This window comes from Dromiciops gliroides, chromosome 3, assembly GCF_019393635.1.
Source record: "Dromiciops gliroides isolate mDroGli1 chromosome 3, mDroGli1.pri, whole genome shotgun sequence".
Classification (NCBI taxonomy): domain Eukaryota; kingdom Metazoa; phylum Chordata; class Mammalia; order Microbiotheria; family Microbiotheriidae; genus Dromiciops; species Dromiciops gliroides.
Genome location: NC_057863.1, coordinates 241731395 through 241755967, shown reverse-complemented (window position 1 = coordinate 241755967; position 24573 = coordinate 241731395). Strand labels below are relative to the sequence as shown.

Below are 24573 nucleotides of genomic sequence, written 5' to 3'. Positions count from 1 at the left end.
TTAGTCTACTTTCTAACCCTTCCTCCCATGAATCATTTGGATTCATTAGGGAATGGAAGCCAATGGAAGGTAAACTAATTCTTTAAGATCACACAAATGTTAAAGAGATGATCTGACATTTGAATACAAATCTTCTGATTCTAAATAAAATACTTTCTCCAACACTGCACTACCTATAATGTGTCTATATTTTCATGTAGATATATGCTAATAAAATATTATAGGAATTTTCTCTAGTTAAGTTCTAATCTGATGCCTGAACATATCAAGGACAGAACCCAGACTTCCTAAAATCTATGAAAGAGGAATCAAAGCCATTGTACATACATTCTTGAATCTCTTTTCTCACCCAACCTTCTCCTATTCCATTGCAAACATTCCAACTCCCTTTTTCTTCCTCCTCTCATACTGAACCTGTTAAAAATGCCATTTTACTGCTTTTCAGTTTCAGTCAGACAGAAATCCTCATATACATTAGAACTGCATCTATTCTGTTTAATCACACTGACAATGATAATTAACTTTACAGAACATGGGCCCAAAGCTTTAGAGAGAACTTTAGAGATCATTTGGTCCAACTCCTTAATCTTCCACATTAGGAAAATTAAGAATCAGATAATTCAGGTGGCATTAGAAATCCCCCTTAAGTCCTTCTTTACCTTCTATGCTCCTTAGTTTCTTCCTTTCCCTCAAAATTTACCCATCCTTTATGCTATATTCTTTTCTTTACATTTGATTAGTAGATCGTAGTAGATTAATGAGATAAATTAATCCTTGCTAGAGTGCTAACTGAAAAATAAATTAACCCCTTTCAGGTTGCTACTCTGTGCAGATGAAAATTGGGAAGATGAAAGGTACAGTACTGTGATATCAAAGGAATAGCAGAACTCCTAGAATGCAAACTCCCTCCCTCCCCTGGCCAAGCAGATTGACCACACTTTGCAACCTTAGATGGTAGCCTCAAGCCCCTAAAAGCTATATGACTAACCCATGCTCAGACAGTCAGGTAGGATTTGAATCTAGGTCTTCCTGATTTCAAGACTCTATTCATTATACGATGGGGCCTCTGGTAAGTATATTAAAATTAGTATTTTTTTAGCTACACCTTTAATGAGTGATGCCAACAGAAGAAATTTCAGTCAGATATGGGGAAGTACCCCAGGGCAAATCATTTCCTGAAAGTTACCCCAAAACAAATAGCAATTCTCGATCCATTTGAGGCCAGACAATCAGGTGACATGATTGAATCTATGGTAAAACCCAATGTGTGGTACAGTGAGTCTGTACGTAAAGGTATTTTTTATTCACAGGCCGAATTCTATCAGGTGAATAGGGCAAATCAGTGATGGGCCTTTGACAGTCAGAGGCCAGCAGAAGGGCAATGGGCTCCTAAAGAAAAGAGGTGATTGGGGTAGGGAAGCTTCAATCAAATATACCTTAGGAAAAATTCTATTCTATTTTTTTTTAATGCTGATTGCCATGTCTCACCATTATCACAATGAGTCCAAAATGAATTCATTGTTTTTCTCTGCCACTGAAGACATTGACTGTTTATTTCTATTTTAGCATTCCCAGGGTCTACTACAGTGACTGGCACATAGTAGGTGCTTAATATTTGTTCCTTGATTAATTGATGGACACTGACACTGTCACCTTTTAGTTATTAACAAGTTATTTGTACATGAGAAGGAAATGCTATAAATCTCCGTGGCAACTCCATCCTATAGAAAGATTTCACCCATCTTGTATCTGTGTATCCATTCCTCAATCTCAATTGCCTTTGACATTTAATGGGACCAATGGTGTTCACTGCATCTCACAGAGGACAATGTGCTTTAGTTCACTTATAGCCTTAGATAATCAGGCCACTGAACACAAACATATGAGATAAGGAAGGGAATTCAAACTTAAGAAATTACTGTTGCAGCCAGAGATTGTGAATTATGTTTGGCCAGCAGCATCTGAAACATCACTAGCCATCTTCAGGGAAGGCCTAGGGTGGTTATAGAAATATTGCTCAGAACCATCTCCTTTCAAAGAAGGGATTGAAGATAGGGAAGCAATACCAAAGACTCTATTGGAGCCCATGTGCCTGTGTCAGACAGACATACTTCATTTAAAGAGAAAAAAATGATTTAAAGGAAGGAAAAAGAATCCTGCTGTAAACATCAGAAAATGACAAATACTCTCAGGATATATTTTTGTACCCAAAACAATATCAATAATTAAGGAGAGAGGAAAAAAAACGTTTAGCTGAAAATAAGGCAGAATAGAACACTTAGAGGATTTGTTTAGAAATCAAACACAAGCATGTCACACACACTTCAAAATGGCCAGTGTTTCTTGGAAAAAACACCTAGAAGAATTTATTAGCAATTTTGTCACTTGTCATGTTTGTTTTTGTGCCAAATGAGTAAAGAGGACTTAATCTGTAGGTCTCACAGAAGGCCTACTTGAACCCTGTTTGCTGGGTGAATAACTTAAGCCATCCATGCACTAATGTTCCCTTTTGTTAAGTGAATGCATTGAAACAAAAATATTTATTCCCTTGGGAGGCCTTGAACCTGAGTGAATTGATCTGTACTGTTCCAAATCTTTTTTTTATATGAATGGAATATGTTCCAGGGTGGCAATAGGATTTAGGAATAAGTAAAGGTAGGAATCCCTAGAGTAGGTAACAATGTCTTGCTTAGCTGGGTCTTCCTTTAAGCATGTCTGCAAAGATCTGATTCCACTCATGGCAAAATTCATCTCCTGTATTTGACTTTCAACCTCCTCTACAATCTTGGTTCATTCTACTTAACCTCGTTCCCCATGGCTCCCTTATGTACATGCCAGCTAAAGGAAAATAAGAAAGCTTTCTCTTTTCTGAACTTTTTTTTGGTCAGGTCTTATTTTGATCTCATTATAGTTCTCATTCTTATAAGTTGGTGGGTCTTGTTGGTAGAGCTGTTGAAGTTGTAGCCTCCTGGAATCTAGATTTCCAGTCCTCAGGTCTTGTTCTATGCTCACCTGAATCTGATAAAGATAGACTGAATCTGAAGGTAGAGGGTAAAGTAAACTGTCACAGACCCTAGGTTTCTACACCCAGACCTGGCATTATATTTTCATTTTACTAAACAGGAACACTGGGGCACCAAGTGGAATCTAAAGTCTCCCTTCCTCCATCTCTCTGTCTCTCTGTCTCTCTGTCTCTCTGTCTCTCTGTCTCTCTGTCTCTCTGTCTCTCTCTCTCTCTCTCTCTCTTTCTCTCTCTCTCTCTCTCTCTTGTTTCTCAGCTCTTTATCAGTGTGTCTCTGTCTTTCTTCTCTGTTTCTCTGTCTCTCTGTGTCTCTGTTTCTGTCTTTCTCTCTGCCTCTCTGTTTCCCTCTGTCCCTCCCTGTCTGTCTCTGTCTCTCTCTCTCTATTTCTCTCTCTCTGTCTCTCTCTGTGTGTCTCTCTCTCTTTCCCTCTGTTTGTGTTTGTGTGTTTCTGTATCTGTCTGTCTCTGTTTCCTTCTCTCTATCTCTCTCCTTCCCTCTCTCTGTCTCTCTCCCCTGCCTCTGTTTGTGTATGTATGTTTCTCTCTCTCTCTTTGTGTCTGTCTCTCTCTTTTCTTTTGTCTGTGTGTGTGTTTCTGTCTCTCTGTGTGTCTCTGTTTCTGTTTCTTTCTGTTTTTCTGTCTCTGTCTCTGTTTCTCTTAGACACACACACACACACACACACACACACACACCAATGAACATCAAAACTAGGATCAGAACCCAATTGTCTGGATTGACACAACTCAAGGCTCTCTGAACATCAATAACTCTCGCCTTGCTAGCTACCTTCCCACTTTCTGCCATCAGGTCCCTGTATCTGGATGGAGAGATTCAAAGTAACTTTTTCTTGTAAATATATATTTAGATTTGGGGGGACACAGGATGATGAGATTTAGCCAGTTTCTTATGTTTCTCTTTTTTATATCTTTGGTGGGGTGGGGAAATAGCAAGCAAGATTTTCTGCTTTGAGGCCAGAGTAACAGAGAATAAAAATTTTCCTGTTTTCTTGTTCTCCAGGCTCTAAGCAAATTTAATGGCCCTGTTATTGCTGAGCAAAATTAAGTCCTTATGAAACATGTTACCAAGTGCCTTTGTAGATCCCATTTTTCAATAAAAGAAGGGTTTGGGTCATGTTGAACAATCTGCTACTTATTAGCACATTGCCTTCTCTAGGTCACCTTTCAGAGCTCACAGCTCTGTTTTCACTAAGCCTTGAATCCAATGGGGTGACATTTTAAAAATTCAAATATCTATAACTGTTATTGTGAGTGACCACAAAGAAGGGACAAGAGGTTTTAAACTTCAAAACTCCTGTCCCCTAAAAAACCTGTCAGGACCAATACTTTAATTTTCACTCTGAAGCTGAGATTGTTTTGGGATTACACCATTTTTAAAAAATTTAAATAGTCAGGTGTGTAACATTTGTAGTCTGAACAGGTAAGAGAGAAACAGAAGGAGCAAGAGAGTAGGGGAGGGAGAAGGCAGGGAAGGCAGGAAAGAGACGAAAGGAAAACAGTATTTGAAGTAGAATGTGCAGACTTTTCTGTTCATCTGGTCTCCATCTCTAAGACATTTGCAACTCTCTTCCCTAGAAAGAACATTTATATATACAAGTATATGTATGTGTATGCATGCATGTATAGGTACATATGTACATGTATGTACATACACACATATGTATGTACGTGCATGTGTGCAAATACATGATGTACAGGCAAATATGTACAAAAATAGGTGGGTATGTACATATTTAGCTTGATCTACAGATTTTTTGTGTATTTAAAAATCCCTAAATATAGCATACCCTAAAAATGACTGTGGCATTTTAAATTTTTTCTATTATGGTTGTATTTTTACCTTTTAGCAAAATTTTGACACTCAGGACATGGTTGTGAGTCTTCCCTCCCACCACTATTTAAAGATCTGTTTCTTTTCTCTGTCATTTGTATTAACTCTCTTAGCACTTAAAACTACCATCCATTTGTCTGTCAGGATTTTCTCAGCATCCTGCCATCACAGGCAGCATCAAGTTGGATACTGTGGAGTTGTCTCTGACTGCTGGAGTTTGTGACAGTGATTACTCTTTTCACTTTTCATATCACTGGAAACTTTCACTTAAAATAGAATTATAGGAGTATCTCACTTTGCAAATTTAGTCCCAAAACCTGGCGGATGGCTCAGAGGGCCTCATTATTTACATTTCATTAACAAATATTTGTGTTTCTGAGTTTTGTTTTTGTTGATTAAGTCTAGTAAACTGAGTAAATTTTCAGATGATGATCCCAAGGATCCAAAGGTTTTACAACCATATTTTCTTGGGCACAGTTTTTACTCCCCTTCCTGTGGGCCCTTTCTGGTACCAACATAGAGGGACAGAGTCCTGGTGGCCAAGAATAATAATCATAATAAAAGATCAGATTTCTGCAATACTTTACCATTTGCAAAATGTTCAACAGTCCTGAACTCACTGGGGAATCAATAGGAGCAGAATATTCTTGCCCAAGGCTTTGTATTTGCTCAAGCTTTGTATTTATACCCCCTTTGAAAACCATCTTATGTCCCAAGTCTCTAGGCTCACTCTAACACTTAAGTCTGCCTTTGCAATTGAGTAGTCTTCCTTTCAGGCAGGAATAAAAACAACAAAAAGCCCAAATGATCATCCATATGATGATGGGCAAGTCAGTGGGGGGATGGCAAAGTAAAGGAATACCAGCCAGGATGATAATCAACTGAATCTCTGTTTACTCTGAAATGACTATAGTAGGAAGGCTTGGAAGGGACCCTGAAATGTTAGCCAAGAGGGCACTGGTAATTTCAATGGCTTTGCTGGTTTCCTTCAAAATAAAGCTCAAATGCTACTTTCCCTGGTGATGGAGGAGGCTAAAAGGGTTAACAGATAACTTATCAATAATAACTAAAAGGGGTTAACAGATAACCTATCAATGGTACCTAAAAGGGTTAACAGAAAAACTAAGGTTTGTGTTCATATCAATAGTACTGGAACCAAGAAAGTTCAAGTCCCTATCAACCAACACCATCAACAGAGACAGTAACTAGGGACCATTAACCATTAATAGCCATTAATATCCCTAGATGACAGGACACCTGGAAACCAGATCTTAAGTAGAGAGATATCATAAACATAGAGACCCTCTGGGTCTGACAAATTTAAGCATGTCTTTAGGAACATGCACAGAAAGGACCAAATGTGTCCTTAGGTTCACCTAAAGATGTGTAAACCCCAAAAACACACCTTCAAGGAAAAATGTACCCATCTTGGAGGTTGTCTTAGGACCCCAGAAAGTCCAAAGGAGGAGAAGACCTCCCATGAACATCCCACAAGGAGGAGATTAAAATAATGAGGAGATAACCTACTTTTCTTATTATAAATATAACCATTTTTATCCCCCTATCCGAGACATCTATCTCCATGGTCCTCTCCCTGAGGTCAACAATCTTTCAATAAAACTTGGGAAACTGAGTCATTGAGTCTTGTAATCCTTTGGATGCCTCACAATCAATTTGATCACTTCACTGGGAAATGGGAGGTCTTTCCCACTCCCAATCCCCCTTTATAATGCCTTCCTCCTGAGATTAGCTTCCATTATACTATATGTATCATGGACATACACAAATATTATAATGTAAGCCCCTTGAGGTTAGAGACCATGTTTTTAATTTTGTAACCCCAGAATGTAGCATAGTGTCTGGTCGATAATAAATACTTGTTCATTGACTGATAGATTGACTGAGTTAGCATCCTGCTTAGTATGATACAAATGATCCTGTGAATCTAAGAAACTGACAGGTTAACAGAGTTGTGGACTAAGTCTTGCCTGGAAATATTATGATGATCATCTTGACATGGAGGAGAATGAAGTGAGTGATGCTCCTTCTTTGTATGGTTCCAAAAGAAGGCAAGATACACTCAAATAAATAATAAATTTTGATACCCCATGACGTGGGGCTTAGAACAGACATATCAAGGAATCAAGGGACTAATAAAGTTTAGCCTGGCCAACTACATATCAGGAGGAACACACCTAAGAAGTAAGGGGAAATGAAATCCTATAGCAGGAAAAGTCAGTTAGGCATAGATACTTCCTGAGCTAGGAGACAGAGATAAATCCAGAGACCAGGACTATGAAAATGTTATGGGCTTGGAGTACCTCAGAAGTTTTCTGGGGGAAATCAAGAACCCTTCTCCTTGAGAAGCTATACCAAAGGATAGACATTCCTAAAGAAATAAATAGCACCACATCAGGACTGAATTAACTCCAGGACCACCACCTTTCATTCTAGTCTCTGCCACCCCTTGGGGAGATACACCCTTTAGGTGTGGCTGCTGCCTGAATGACACCAGGGGGACAGAGTGATCATCCTCAACAAAGGAACTTTCCACAGTCAAATTGATGTAGGAAGCAAAAAGGGGTTAATGAGAAAAGCTAAGACCCAAGCTCTAATTCATATATGAGCTCTAAGAGGGATTCAGACCCCAGTTAATAGATAACTTCTTTTTTTACATTGTTTAGAATTTTACTTTCCAAATTACATGTAAAAACAAATTTTGACATCAATTTTTAAAAACGTTGTGTTCCAACTTCTCTTCCTCCCTTCCTTCCCAACCCTAACCCAAGAACTCAAGCAATACAATGTAAGTTATACATGAGTAGTCATGGAAAACATTTCTACATTAGCTAGATTGTGAGAGAAAACAGATAAAAACAAGACTTCAGATTAAATTTTCAAAAAAATGTGTTTCATACTGTTTTCAGATACCATCAGTTCTTTCTCTGTAGGTATATTGCAATTTTCATAAGTCCTTCAGAGTTATATTGGATCATTGTCTTGCTGAAAATAACCATGTGCTTCCCAGCAGATCATCTTATACTATTGCTGTTATTTTTTATACAATACATTTCTCTCTGCCTCAGTTCATGTGGGTCTTTCCAGGTTTTTCCGATAGCATCCTGTTCATCATAACTTTTATATAGTACCTTAAACTTGATAAAGAGTTTTCTTCACAATAGCCGAGCAGAGTGGGTACCATATGTTTTGCCATTATAGTCAATCATCATAATTATTTCCCTCCATCCTATTCCCTTCCAATGATGTTTACTTTATTTTCTATCTTATTTTGCCCTATTCCTCCTCAAAAGTGTTTTGCAACTGACTGCCCCCTCCCCCACCCTATCCTCCCTTCATTCACCCTTTCCTCCTTATCCTCTTCCCCTCCTACTTTCCTGTAGGGTTAAATAGATTATTCCTCCCAATTAGGTGTGTAGGTTATTCCCTCCATGAGCCCCTTCTGATGAGGTTCCGGTCTTTGAGCTAAGTCTGTTTTCTTAAATTTTTCTTCCTCCCTCCCTCCTCAGTTCTCCTTATGAAATCAAGCAATTAAATACATGCCATACATGTTGCAGTTAAGCAGAACATCTTCACCTTCCTTGAAAGTGTTTTGCTTTTTACAGCTCACTCCCCCAAACTTCCCTTCCCTCCTTCCCCTCTTCTCCTTCCCCACCAACTTTTACACAGGGAAAAAAATATATTACTATACCCATTTGAATATGTATGTTATTCCCTCTTTGATCCAATTCTGATGATAGTAAGGTTCATTCACTTCCCTATTCCTTCCCCCTCTTCCCCTCCCCTCCATAAGTTTTTTTCTTGTTTTCTTCATGTGAGCTACCTCCCCCCTTCCCCCTCCCCTGGTCTATTCCTCCTACCCCTCAACCCTATTTTAATGAAGTCATCATGGGTTAGCTAGGTGATACAGTGGACAAAGCACCAGCCCTGAACCCAGGAGGCCGCGAGCCCAAATCTGGCCCCAGACATAAGATACCCTGCCCTGTTTGCCCCACAAAGAACAAGGATAAACAAAAAATGAATGCTTTACAGATATCATCCCTTCATATTCAGTTCAGACCTGTGTCCTCTGTGTAGTCCTTACTGAGAAAGTTCTTATGAGTTGGAAATATTATCTTCTCATGTAAGAATGTAAACAGTTTAACCTTTTAATGTCCCTCATGATTTTTTTTCCTGTTTACCTTTTTATGCTTCTCCAGGGTCTTGTATTCAAAAGTCAAATTTTCTATTCAGTTCAGGTCTTTTCTTCACAAATGCCTGAAAGTCCTCTTATTCATCAAAATCCCATTTTTTCCTCTGAAAAATTATACGCAGTTTTGCTGGGTATGTGATTCTTGGCTGCAGTCCCAGTTCCTTTGCCCTCTGGAATATCATATTCCATGCCCTCCAGTCTTTTAAAGTAGATGCAGCTAGGTCTTGTTTTATCCTTATTGGAGCTCCACAGTATTTGAATTCCTTTTAATAGCTGCTTGCAATATTTTCTCCTTGACCTGGGAGCTCTGCAATTTGGCTATAATATTCCTAGAAGTTTTCCTTTTGGGATCTCTTTCTGGAGGTGATCGGTGGATTCTTTTAATTTCTATTTTACTTTCTGCTTTTAGAATATCAGGGCAATTTTCCCTTACAATTACTTGGAAGATGATGTCTAGGCTCTTATTTTGGTCATGGTTTTCAGGTAGTCCAATGATTTTCAACTATCTCTCCTGGATTTATTTTCCAGGTCAGCTGTTTTTCGAAGGAGATATTTTACATTGCCCTCTATTTTTTCATTCAATTGGATTTGCTTTACTGTGTCTTGATTTCTTATAAAGTCATTAGCTTCCATTTGTTCAATCCTAATTCTTAGGCAATTATTTTCTTCAGACAGCTTTTTTTATCTCCTTTTCCATTTGATTTTTCAAACTGTTGACTTTTTTCTTATGACTTTCCTGCATCACTCTCATTTCTTTTTTACTTTCTTTCCTCTCTCTCTCCAAATCTTCCTTTTATCTCCCCTACTTTCCCTTCAAAGTTCCTTTTGAGTGATTCCATGGCCTGAGACCAGTTCATATTTTTCTTGGAAGCTTTGGATGTAGGGCCCCTGAGGTTTTTATCCTCTTCTGAGGGTGAATCTTGATCTTCATTGTCACTGAAGAAATTTTCTATAATTCTCAACTTTATTTGCTCGCTTGTCTTGTTGTCTTTTACTTGACTTTTAACTCCCCACTGGGGGACCCTGCTTCTAGGCTACACTACTGTCCCAAGATTCAGAGGGTCCCAGGTGTTTTGGTTTGAGGAAGGGCAGGTTTTTCCCCCACCTGGCCTGTTCTCTGGACTGAAGATAACCTCAAGCCAACTTACTAAATAAGCAACCAGAAAATCTTTCTGTGCTGTGGTACTTAGCTTCAACAAGCCTGCACCCCTCCCCCACCGGGGCCTCCCACCACTCAGGCTTTCTTCCTGGTTCCCCACTGGGGTGGGACAGCCAAATTCCTCCCTAGGTCCCACTGACACCCTTGCACTTCCCTCCCCGCACCCCCCCCGGGCAGTTGTTTAGCCCTCTCACCTGACCACAAGCTCAGTTCCAGAAGACGCTGGTGCTGCAGCTGATTCAGAGGCTTGGGGGTTAAGTTCCTCTGGTAAGGCATGCCTGGAGTCTCTGTTGGTGCAATTGTGGGGTTGGACTTTACTCACAGCCCAGCATGGCCCTCTTTAATTTGTTTATGGCTAGAAAATAATCTCAGCTCATATTTTTGTGGGTTTTTCTGCTTCAGGGTTTCTTTTATTGCTGTCTTTGGGGTAATTGTATCAGGAGCTTTGTGCATTTAATGTCTTTCCTATGCTATCTTGACTCTGCCCCCCATAATGGATAACTTACAAGTCAGGATGCTAGGTTCTATTATGCACATAAATCAGTACCCATAATGGGAACAGAGGGATCTAGGCCATGAAGACCTTGGACTATAACAATGACAAAATTGACAGACTATAGAAACTCAAACTAGGAATAAATGATAAACGAAGATGTTTTGAAACTAGCCATGGGAATCAGAAAGAGACATGCACAGAAAAGGCCATATTTGTCCCCAGATTCACCTTATAACATGTAAACCCCCAAAACATACCTCCAATGAAAAAGGTATCCACCTCAGGGGTTAGCTTAGGATCCCAGGAACTTCAAATTAGGATAGGCCCTCCCCTGTACCTCCCAAAGGTGGAGATTATTATAATGAGATTGATAATCAACTTATCCATACTATAAATATAACTTTCTATTTTTCCTAATTCAAGAGATACCTTTCCACTTTCCTGGTTCTCTCCCTGTGGTCACTCACAGTATTGCAATAAAACATGGGAAACTGCGTCACTGAGTCTTGTAATTCTTTTGGGATGACTCACAATCAATTGACCCTAATTCCATCCCACATCAAAATGATCTCCCCATCAAACCCTCCACCATCAGTCTTCTATAAAAGTATTTGTCAGGGGCAGTTAGGTGGCACAGTGGATAAAGTACTAGCCCTGGATTCAGGAGGACCTGAGTTCACATTCAGCCTCAGACACTTGATGCTTACTAGTTCTGTGACCCTGGGCAAGTCACTTAACCTTCATTGCCCTGGAAAAAAAAGTATTTATCTTTCTCCTGCTCAAGGAGATAGATATCTCCAAGAACCACCCCTCTGGAATTATCTCCCCCTGAGACTTGTCTCAAGGCTTTCCTTTCTCTAGTGCCCAAATAAAATATTATTTTATTGTAATTGGATTTGTGTGCAAGAGGGTATAATTCTTTAAAGAGGAATTCCTAAGGACCCCAACACCCCTACTCCCAACACCTGCACCAATTGACCTTCTAACAAAACAAAACAAAAACAAAATATCCCCCTGATTCTCAGGAATCTTTTCCCACACTACCCCAAAAGGAACTTTCCATTTTCAGGTGGTCAGCACATCTATCCTCTATAAAAGCTTTTGCCTTTCTTCTGTTCTGGTTGAAAGCTATTTCTAAGCCATCTCCTCCCCAGGGATGAAGCCTTTGACACACCCTGTAGTCATTTTCCCTGGTCCCAAATAAAAGACCATTTTAATCCTAATTGGACTGAGTGCAAGAGTGCAATTCTTTACAGAGGAATACCTAAGGACCCACACACACCTTTTCCCCCATAAAACCCCACATATTGTAAATGCTTAAATGCTAATGGTGGTAACCACCATGGCAAGGAAACAATGAGTGTAGATGCAATGCATTGACAATACGCATTCTTGCATTATGCCCTAGTATTTGGACTTAAAATTGGAAGCAGATGTTACTAGTTAAAAATAAGGTTTTCATAGTGCTTTGTGCCTCTGTTAGGATCAGCTCAATGCTATACAATAACATATGACAGATCAGGCAAAACCAATAGTAAGGAATAACATATTCCTAAAATATGATTAGATCAAATAAGAGCACAAATGGAGGAATCACTTAAATCTGGAACATACGGGAATTAAAAATCTACACCAAAAGTGCTACCTAATAAAACAAATGACAAAAAAAAATAATAATAATACCAGTCTAAAGGACTGTGAGAAAAGGAGATGGGAATACTTAAGACTTGAATTTCCAAAGCCCCTTTTTGAGTTCTGTTGTATGAATCTCAACTAATAAGCCAAAAACTAACAATGCCAAAACTGAGTAATTCATGAGGGTTGATATCTTGTCAACTTGAAAATTAATGAAAACAATCAATATAACCAAATTAAAGTCTTTAATCAGGACAGAGGAGTTACAATTTGTGATATGACATAGCAAGTGCTAGGAGTACCTGAAGATGAAAACTGGGGACAAGGTTTCTATGGGTGGCAAGACAGAGAGCTATGAGACTGTCTTTGGGAAAAGTCTCTTGTATTTTCACCAGGCAGGTTCATTTGCATAATAAGCTAAATTCCAAGAAGAAACCTCGGGAATCTCAGGAAGAGAAGAGTCTAAGAGATCTACAAAATAATCAGAGCCTGGAATTTACAAAATTTTCTCAGTCACAGTCAATTAATTGGCCTGGGAATGGAGACAAGGTCAGGATCAGTCACTTCTCTGTCATTTGTATTTTTCGCTTCCATAACCCTAATAAGTACATTCTCCCACCACATTTGAAAGTGTAAAAAGATTTCAAAATGTGTACCCAATATTATTTGCTGTTACTGTTGTCCCAGAAAAGACTACAGAAGTAAAAGCAGACATGTAAAAGAGTGCGATTGTGATGAATGAAAAGTTGGAGACATAGATTCTGAGTAATTAATAATCAATTTTATTAAGAATGGCTAGAAAATAAAGAATGGCTAAGAGATAATAAAAGTATGGTCATTTGGCTTTCTTTCATAAACTAAGACACCCCCTGGAGAATAATGAATGCTTAAGTAGATTTGAAAAAGGGGATGTTCCTGAAAGTGGAAATCAACTCTGATTGGTTAATAATCAATGAGGGGTTAGACATATTAATGAGGTAGGCAAAAAATCTTCAGCTTCTCCTGCAGAGAACATTATCTAATCATGAGCCTCAGCCACTTCCAGTAATCTGTACAAAAGAATTCATCTCTACCCAGAGTCCCACCAAAGATCAAAAAGCATGTACCCCAAGAATTTGGACAGTTTCATCTATCATCAATGTCCTTCAGAAGCCAGCTGAATAACCTACAGGGGCTGATTTCTGAATAAGGAAATATAAAGTGTCATAGAGGAATTAGGTGGTGGGGGTCCTTAGATATTCTTCTGTAAAGAATTAACACTCTCGGGGCTGCTAGGTGGCACAATGGATAAAGTGCCAGCCCTGGATTCAGGAGGACCTGAGTTCAAATCCAGCCTCAGACACTTGACACTAGCTGTGTGACCCTGGGCAAGTCACTTAACCCATATTGCCCAGCAAAACAAAACAAAAAACAAAACCAACAAGAATTAACACTCTCATACACAGTCCAATGAGGATTAAAATGGTCTTTTATTTGGTACCAGAGAAAGTGACCAAGACAGAAGTAGAAGATGGCATCAAGGGGAAGAGATAGCTTAGAGACGTGTTCCTCCCAGAACAGAAAAAAAGGAAAAACTTTTTTAGAGGATAGATGGGGTGACCACCTGAAAATGGAAAGTTCCTTCTGGGGGTAGGGTGGGGAAAGCTTGGATGCTTGTCATTCCTGAAAGTTGAGGGAGATTATTGTTTAGGGATGATCCTCCTGACCTCTAGAGTTATCTCTGTCTCCTAGAGCAGGTAGTAGCCACACCTAACTAACTAGTCTGGGAGATAAATTAAGGGAAAGGTTAAAGAGGGGAGATTTATGATCTAATATCCAATTTTAAGTCTCACATCTACTACTAACAAATAAATTGCAATCAATTGAAACAAATTGAACTAAGACTTTTGGGACACCCTATACATGTACTTTTTTTGTTTAACAAACCATTCACAGATTCTACTGAAAAATTTATGAAAATAAATAATAAATCTACACAAAAGCAATATATTGGCTAAGGAGTTAAAAAAGAAAAAAGAAAAAAAACTTACAAAAATATCCCAAGGATATAAAAAGTAATTGGACACTTGGTAACTATTTCGAATAAGCTATCCAAAAGCACCTAAGTACTTGTAGTACATTTATTAATTATTGCAAAGCCTTTGACTTAGTTCTGCACTCATGTCTTATTCATGACCTACAAGTATATAAAATAGATATGAGAAGGCTAAAACACTTGATGTACAAATAGAAAACTGTCCTTTATTTAAAATAATCAATCAACACAGTAAAGTCAACCAGAATTTATATATAGTAAATTCATCTTTCAGGAAGACAGCTTGAGGTCATTATGATTCTGCCTAGATATGACCCTTTATCTTCTCTGGCTTTAAAATTAAAGGAGTCATAGCCAAACATATTATTAATAATTTCATATAAATGGATAACTCTTAGCTATATAGCTCCAGTAAATGTAACACATATATATATATATATATAATGTATATATGATAATATAATGTAACATTGTGTGTGTGTGTGTGTGTGTGTGTGTGTGTGTGTAAAACAGCTTCTTCATCTCATGGAATCTTTCTCCATTATATCAAAATATCATTTGGATCTGATAATTATTCCACAAGAATATATTAAGTACCTACTATGTGCTAGGCACTATGCCAGGCTCTGGGCATACAAAGACAAAAATAAAGGTGTCCCTACTCTTGAGAACCTTATATTTTAATAAGGGAATAAACATGTACGTATAGAGTTGTATGTGTATGTGTGTGTGTAAGGTATGTGTGTATATATATAAAAAGGTATATATATACACATACACATACACACACACACATACACACACACACACACACACACACATACACACACACACACACATATATATATATATCTTAGAAGAGAAGGCCCTAATACCTTGGGGAACCAGAAAAATCCTCCTGAAGAAAGTGTAACCTCATCTGAATCTATAAAACAACCAGGGACTCCAAGGGACAAAGTAAGGGGGAGAAAGCATTTTAGCCATAAGGGAATAATGAGTGCCAAGCACAGAGATGGGACCTGGAGGTAAGTATAAAATTCTTAAGATATCCTGAGGAAAAATGAAGACTGTGAGCTTTGAACTTGAATCTGAGGGTCAAACTGGAGGAAGGTAACACATAACCAGGCAAGAAAAATCATGGAGAAATCAACAGTTTTAAGTATCCAAAACCCTACTTCCATGCTGAAGTTAAATCTCTATGGAAAGTATATGTTCAAAGCAATGAATAACTATGCAATATCAGTTTTAATTTATACTTTTACAACTGTAAAATAAACAATGGATCTGGAAAATATGCTAGCAAAAAGTGGTAAAATATTAACAAAGCATGAGACTTAACACTATTAGTCTTTTGTAGGAAAATTAGTATTTCCTCAGCCCAAAAGAGGAAAGGTGACATAGCAGAAGGCAAACCTGGAGTTAGGAAGACCTGTATTCAAATCAAACCATAGACACTTTCTACCTATGTGACCCTGGGGAAATCACTTAACCCTGTTTGTCTCAGTTTCCTTAACTAGAAAATGAGCTGGAAAATGAGATGGCAAACCAAGCCAGTATTTTTACCAAGAGTGCTCCAAATGGGATAAAGTGTTAGTTGGATACAACTGAAACTACTGAACAACAACAAGGAAGAAAAGATATTTTTAGAGCATATGGTAAATAGGTTAAAAACATGTAGAAATTATTTTGGAACAAATAGGCCTTGCTTCACTAATTAATAATAACTGACAATAAATACATAATCTTGGACTTGTTGAATGAAACACAGGACTTTATCTCCAAATGGTACCCATGAATAAGTCATGATCTAAGAATGGAATCAAAAGGTTCTCAAGGAGTGATATCCACATGAGCTCTGTTACCAATATATCTATAAAGGATCACTGAACAAATGTCTGAGTCATACAGTTTTGTGTGGGGAAGTGGAAGAATTTATCACAGGAATTGAGGATCAGGTCATTGTGACTGGAAGTTATATAAAGGTTGTCATTTAGGAACCTTGATTAAATTACATATATTATCTTACTCAAAATAACCCTATTAATGATCAATTCATATTATACAAATGATACAGTTTTAGACTAAAAAGTTTTAGCACCTACCTGGTAAGACATGATCTGATGGCCAGATTTATTCATTAGTATCTCACCATCTTTCAAAAATTAACAGATGAAAGATCTTTGTAGTACATAGAAGTTGAAATATACTTGATAATGCAGCAGATAAACTATCCTGCAACCATATCATTACCACAGGCAGAACTTTTGCCCCAAACTGCCTGGACATAATAGTGATGCACAAAAAAAATTTTTTTAAATGTAATGCATATCACCATATCACATACTCATAATCTTTTTTTTTCTTTTCTTTTTGTGGGGCAATGGGGGTTAAGTGACTTGCCCAGGGTCACACAGCTAATAAGTGTCAAATGTTTGAGGTCGGATTTGAACTCAGGTACTCTTGAATCCAGGGCCGGTGCTTTATCCAATGTGTCACCTAGCTGCCCCACATACTCATAATCTTCAAGCTAAATGGAACAAGCCTCTCAAAAGAAAGAGGCCTCACCAAAAAAAAAAAAAAATCTAAACCATGGTTCAGTAGAATAACATACATATCATCTCTGTCATCTTGTGTAGTACTGGAGCTGTTCCAAAGATGCTTCGAGTGAGTCTGCAGAAATTGAGCTTATATCTCAATATTTTTATTCAATTACACAAAAGTGGGTTTTTTAAATCTATTTGTTCAATAGTTCACAAATTATTAAAGAATAATACAACAGAATAGCAACCTGTCCTGGAACTATTTTTTTCTCAACTCCATTGAAAAAGATGAATGATGATGATGGTGGTGGTGCTGCTGCTGCTGATGGTGGTGGTATGATGATGGTCAAAAAATTCTGAAGGTCCTATGATCTCATCCATTTAGGAATTTCTGCCATGATGCAAAAAGAGCACTGAACTAGAAGTCAAAATATCTGCTTTTAAATTCCATCATGACTCTTTACTGGCTCTATGACCTTAGCCTCATTGTTTCACAGTCTGGGTCGTTAATTGCCTTTTTACCTCATACTAGATTTCTAAGATCTCTTCCATGTAAAATATTCCTAAGCACAACTGCCTTGCAATTATTCTGACTGCCTATTAAGTCATATGTATGGGGAAAAGACAACATAGAAGAGAAATAAATGGCAAGATTTAGCCCCTGGCAAAGCAACTAACAAGGGTAATTCTGCAGATTTGTTGTTATATAGTATCTTAGATCATTTAAGAGAAACATTTTAAATTGATGTTAAACCACATACTCATAATCTTTAAGCCAAAAGAAACAAACACCTACAAAAGATAGAGACTTCACAGAGGAAATAAAAACTATGATAGAATAGTAGGATGATATACATTTCATCTCTGTCATCCTGTCTGCTACTGGAGTAATCCCAAAAATGTTTTCAATGAGTCTATGGAAGATGATCTTACATCTCAATAATCATATTGAGAAGCAGGCTCACTTGATAGCACAGTGATAGCACACACACACAAAAAAAAAAAAATGTAGACGACAGATATTATTCTTGCTCAATCACTAACCAGTTGTGTGATTTTGATTAAATTACCTCACATCTTTGAGATTCAGTTTCTTCATCGATAAAATAAGGTGGTAGTGCCAGTTGCTCTCCAAGAGCCTTCACAGTACTCAAATGCTCTGATAAATATATTTAGAAATCAGTTACTTAAAAAATACCCCAGCCTTCCACAAGTCTACCCTCTGTCTGACAATAATAATATGAAAAAATAATAATGTAAATAGAATAATCATTAATACCTATATAATTGTATAGTTATGATGCATGTGTGAAGGGTATGAATATGCCAATAAAACACACAGGGGAATGACTACATGATACAAGCCAAAGAGATGTCTGGACTTCCTGTAATTAATCCAGGAAGGCTCCATAAGGATCAACTAAAATAATAAGAATGTTTTGTGTGGACAAAAAGAAAAGGTTATCTGTGTAATTAGAATGTAAGTCAAAGGTGTGAGAGATGTTATGGAGTTAGAAATGGCAAGGTCTGGCAATTGATTTAGTATGTGTGTAGTAAGTAAAGTGAGAGGAGTCAAGGATAATGATAAAGTTAGGGAATGGGGATATTGGAAAGATGGTGGTATATTGAACAAAAATAAGGATATTTGGAAGAGGAGAAGGTTTTAGGAAAACCAATGGAGGTATAATGAGTTTAGTTTTAGACATGTTGAATTTAAGATATCTCTGGGATATTCAATTTGAAATATCCTAGAGACAATTGGTGATGGGAACTCAAAATCAAGGGACGTACTAGGGCTGAAGCCATTGGCATAAAGATGACAATTAAACATGTGGAAATTGATGACAAGACCAGGAGTCAATTGATATAGTTACTCTCTTGTCACTCTACCCAGAAAAAATATAGAAAGAGAAAGGAAAAGGTCTCAGGACAGAGGAACCTTAGGAGCATCAATACTTAGGGAAATAAATTGGATAACATACCCACAAAAGAAACTGATAAGGAAGGGGGAGTGAGACAAGTAAAAGGAAAACAAGGCAAAATTAGCATTACAAAAGTCCAGAGATAAGAAAATGTCCAGAAAAGAAGGCTGGTCAATAGTATTTAATGTAGTAGATAGGTTGAGAAGTATTGGGATTTAGGAAAAACAATGAGGTTTGGCAATTAAGAGATAATAGATAAAATTGGAATAAGCAGTTTCCTTTAAATTATGAAATTGGAAGTCATTAAGAGTGAGTGAGAGGAGGCAGCTAGGTGGTGCAGTGGATCAAGCACCAGCCCTGGATTCAGGAGGACTTGAGTGCAAATCTGGCCTCAGACACTTGACACTTACTAGCTGTGTGACCCTGGGCAAGTCACTTAATCCCCATTGCCCTGCAAAAAAAAAAAAAAAAAAAGAGTAAGAGAAGTGGAACCAGTCTTGCCATGTCTTTGTCTGAGAAAGGGATGGGAAGATACTGGATGATATTTGAAGGGACCTTAGCTAAAGTTTCTTCTTTTTTTTTTAATGGTGCCAATTTTAAATATATTTTATTCTCTAGGACAAGAATTGCATTTCTACTTGTTTACAGTACTGATAAAGTACAATGTTGTTCACTTCTCTTCCTCTGCACACATTCAAGTATTCAGAAGGCCCAGATTTTTGTAGTAGTTTAAATGTTAACTTTTAAACTGATACCGTCTTGGCCACACTACACATCTGAGTCCTTCAATTTTTGGAAAGCTGTGTGGAATGCTCTTTCTTCTGGCGGGTTTAGTCAACCTCTTCAATTGTCCAGAAGAGGCACCTCCAGATGGGGCTGCTACACCCCCTGGGAACCCACCAGGCATGCCTCCTGGCATGCCACCTGAACTCTGGTACAGCTTAGTAATGATGGGATTGCAGACCTTCTCCAATTCTTTCTGCTGATGCTCAAATTCTTCCTTCTCAGCAGTCTGGTTGTTATCCAGCCAGTTGATTATTTCATTACATATGTCAAGGATCTTCTGTTTGTCTTCATCTCCAATCTTGCCTAGCAGTTTCTCATCTTCTATTCTCGTCCTCAGCATTGTCATTGTACTTTTTTTTTTGCAGGAAAACAGGGGTTAAGGTGACTTGCCCAGGGTCATACAGCTAGTAAGTGTCAAGTGTCTGAGGTCAGATTTGAACTCAGGTCCTCCTGAATCCAGGGCCAGTGTTTTATCCACTGCGCGACCTAGCTGCCCCTACACGTTGTACTTCTCAACCTCCTGGACCATATGTTCAACGCCTTCTTTCTTCAGACGACCTTAGTCATTGGTGATGGTGATCTTGTTCTCCTTTCCTGTGCTCTTATCCACAGCAGAAACATTAAGGATTCCATTTGCATCGATGTCAAATGTTACTTCAATCTGAGGGACACCCCTGTGTGCTGGGGGGATTCCTGTGAGCTCAAACTTGCCAAGCAGGTTGTTATCCTTGGTCATTGCTCTCTCACCTTCATAAACCTGAATAAGCACACCAGGCTTGTTGTCAAAATAGGTAGTAAAGGTCAGTGTCTGCTTGGTGGGGATGTATGGTGGTATTACATTTGATCAGAACTGTCATAACTTCACCAGCAGTCTCAATTCCAAGGGAAAGAGGAGTGACATCCAACAGCAGCAAGTCCTGCACATTCTCAGATTTAACTCCAGACAAAATGGCAGCCTGGACAGCTGTACTTAGCTAAATCTCCTTTCTTTCTTTCTTTCTTTCTTTCTTTCTTTCTTTCTTTCTTTCTTTCTTTCTTTCTTTCTTTCTTTCTTTGGTGAGGCAATTGGGGTTAAGTGACTTGCCCAGGGTCACACAGCTAGTAAGTGTTAAGAGTCTGAAGTGGGATTTGAACTCAGGTCCTCCTGAATCCAGGGCCAGTGCTCAATCCACTGCACACCCTAGCTGCCCCTTAGCTAAATCTTCTTAAGAATATTTCTCATCGTACCTCTCAAATTGTTCCTTCTCTGTCTCTTCTCTAGCTTTTCATCCTATAACTGTGGCTATCCCCACAGGTTCTGCCCTTATCCTTCTTTTTTCTCCACACTTTATGCCTTGGTAGTGTCTTTTATGTCCAAGACATCAGTTATCATATTTTAAAAAATGACTCCCACATCTATACCTCCCACACCTTCCACCCTTTGCCCTCCTCTCCAGAGCATTCTGCCACATTCTCTACCACAATTTGTCCAAAACTGAACTCAGCTCCCTCTCCCCACTCCTCTCTGATTTCTCCATTTCTAATTATAGGAACATCTTTTCCACAATGATGCAGGGCAATGAGGGTTAAGTGACTTGCCCAGGGTCACACAGCTAGTAAGTGTCAAGTGCCTGAGGGCAGATTTGAACTCAGGTCCTCCTGAATCCAGGGCTGGTGCTCTATCCACTTCACTACCTAGCTGCCCCCAACCCTGGTATATTCTTATGAAGATAGTTATATGGCCTCTTACTTGTTTCCCTTTCCCCAAGTTTCTTCCCTTTCCAACTGACACTTTTCTATAGTTTTGCTCTTTGGGTTTTTCTTTTTTGCTCCATATACAGTTGATCTTTCCAATATTAATCTAGATGTGCTAAAAGGGCAAATATTCTTAGTTATTAAATAATGCTTCCCTGCAATCAAATGCAAATGTAGTACTTTAGATCTATCAGAGATACAGATTTGCTCATGGTTCTTAAGTTGTAGCTAATGTTTATTATAGTAATCAGGGCTATTAGAGCAGCCAAACTCTAGAATACAGGAAGACTGCCAAATCCAGCAGAACCAATGACCCCAGATTTACAAGAATTTTGTCATCAACCTTCCCCTTCAAACAATGACCTCTCAACCCAAAAGGCTATAGTCCTATGAAAAGTTTCTGTCATGAGAAATACAAGCCTGAATATTAAGTATCTGCCCCCATGAGACAGATAATATCCATATGAGTTTGTGACATAAACAGAATGTATTTTACTTTAAACTTGGTAAGTTTGAGGCTTTTGAAGTTTTCCAAATTACCCCGTGGCTGCTTTTAAATCAATTTTTATTTTAATTTGCAAATCCTTTAATCAAGTTATTTTAATAATTTGAATTAAAATGTTAAATATTTAGGAAATTAGCATTTATATTTTCAATTCTGTGACCATATATCTACATAGAAAAGAGAAAGGGACAAGAAGGATTCAAAGAGCTTTGTGCGGTTATATTTATTGACAAATATCCATTGTCTTTATGTCTTTTCTTTTTTTTTTTTTTAGTGAGGCAATTGGGTTAAGTGACTTACCCAGGGTCACACAGCTAATAAGTGTTAAGTGTCTGAAGCCAGATTTGAACTCAGGTACTCCTGACTTCAGGGCCAACGCTCTATCCACTGCACCACCTAGCTGCCCCTGTCTTTATGTCTTTATGGTCATGTGACCACCAGCCATAGTTGCAACAGGGATCTAGGGTGAGGCTAAATTTAAATATCTTCTTCCCATCAGATATGAAACACCCAAGTTCTGCCTCAGCACCAGCATAGACCCATATAGTCTCCCCCCTGCCAACGGCTCAGCCCTCTCACCAAACTGTGAGCTTAGTTCCAGATGACACTGGCACTTCAGCTTATTCAGAGTCTCTGGGGGTCTCCTTCTCTGGTTAGGCATTCCTGGGACTGGATCTGTGTCAGGGTGACTGTGGGGTTGGGCTCCACTCCTGTCTCAGCACAGCAGCTCCCTCCTTCCGATCTTCTAAGACGTTCTTGGTTAGAAGATGATTTCAGCACTAAATCTCTTAATGCTACTTTAATAGCCTCATTGTGACCTCCAGTCCCTCCAACCTTCAATTCGTTCTCTAGTCATCACCTTGTGATGTATATATCTTCTTCCTTTTTTTTTTTAGGGCAATGAGGGCTAAGTGACTTGCCCAGGGTCATACATCTAGCAAGTGTTAAGTGTCTGAGGCTGGATTTAAACTCAGGTCCTGCTGAATCCAGGGTCAGTGCTTTATTCACTGTGCCACCTAGCTGCCCCCCTCTTCCTTTCATTTTTTTTAAATTATACATAATGTATAGCACTTCATATAATTTAGTTTATTTATGTCATTCTCTATGAGGCACTGTAATCAATTCAGTGACATCAATGTTGACCTCACATGGTAAAGGATGGGATCTGTGTTATCTTCAGCATACCAAGTGCCAAACAGTTTAAATGAGTTAAAAAGTTACATCACATACAACAGTTGCAAGAGATCAACTTTCAGGCCGGTTCAAGTTTACAGTAGTTGCTTTGTGAAGTTCTCCCTCAAGACTTGGATGCCAGCCAGTGTTGTCGAGTGTTTGTGCAAATGCCAGCTTTGGACCACCTGACTAACTCCTTTTACCAGCCCCACTTTTGCCTGTCGTACTGCTGCCACTGCTGGACTTGCCCAAGGATTTTGAAGAGAAGAGACTTGTCATAAACTCTGAAACATCAGGTAGTTCATGGTTTGAATTCAACATGTTCATTGACTGCTCCATCTCCCTTCTCCTGTCAGGATCCCCTGTGTTGACAACTTTGGGCAGAAGCACAAATATCAGTAATGGAAGTACCATCGTCATAACCATTGGATTCATCAGAAAATCTGTCCAACCCCAGGACTCCCTTTTTATAAAGTAGGAAGGTGGACCAGAAGATTTCATCTGAAGAGGATAGGGTAACCTGACCACTTCTGATGTCTTAATGTAATGAACATATCTTGCTCTCATTTTTCCTTTTGAAGTGATATCCACCGAACAGGGTCAAACCTGTAAGCTGGGGATATAACTTCTACAACATAAGAACCAGAAGGTATATCATGAACCACAAAACTTCCATCTGTCTTGAGAAAGCCGACATGCCCCTCACCGTCCACCAACACCCAGGTTGGCGATCCAGTCCTGCGGCTTCACTCCCGCCACCACCGCCCGGCCGTAGATCTTAAAGCGCTCCCCAACGCCGCCCCAGCTCCCGCCGGGCCCCGTCGGATGCTGCCCCCGCCCCTTCGGAACCCTGAGAAGAGGTGAACAGCAACAGCAGCAGGACTGAGATGAGACCCCACTTCACGGCAGCCATGACAACCGTCCTCTTCTTCCTTTCATTTTAACCGCTTGGTGAATCAGTAAAATTTCACACTATATTCTATAGTCCAAGCCCTTGGTCAAGGGACAGCCATACCTTTCCAAATGACAACTTTGTATTATTGCCAGCATTTGCTACTTTCACTCTTATTCTCGAACTGCTGAATGGAACCAGAAAATAAAAAATCATGAAAATGCGCTGACTGGATACTCTACAAATTTATCTTGTATAATCTCATCTGGGCCCTCATAGCAGCAAGGCAATCTTTTTACACCTCCCTAATCAATTTGTTCTCCTACTCACCACAGGAGCTGTGTTAAGCTTTTCATCCATCCAGAGGGCTCCCATGACATTTCTTCCCTTATTTTTTTGGCTGAAAATCTTATCTCATACCGTTATGGGAATACGGTGGGACCACAAGAAACCTAAAGATTCCAACCCCCCAAAACTGATGGAAAAGCAGCTCTCTCTCCCACCTCAGGTATGAGGTGTGGCAGCACATGACCCCAGTAGGGTGATAAGCAATTCTTTTTTTTTTTTTTTTGGTGAGGCAATTGGGGTTAAGTGACTTGCCCAGGGTCACACAGC

The 24573-nt window shown here is 38.9% G+C and overlaps 2 pseudogenes; both read right to left on the bottom strand.

Moving 5' to 3' along the window:
• Positions 1-19604: 19604 nt before the first annotated feature.
• Positions 19605-20526, bottom strand: LOC122747409 (annotated as a pseudogene).
• A 2729-nt stretch (positions 20527-23255) lies between these two features.
• On the bottom strand, positions 23256-23979 carry LOC122747408 (annotated as a pseudogene).
• Between the last annotated feature and the right edge of the window lie 594 nt (positions 23980-24573).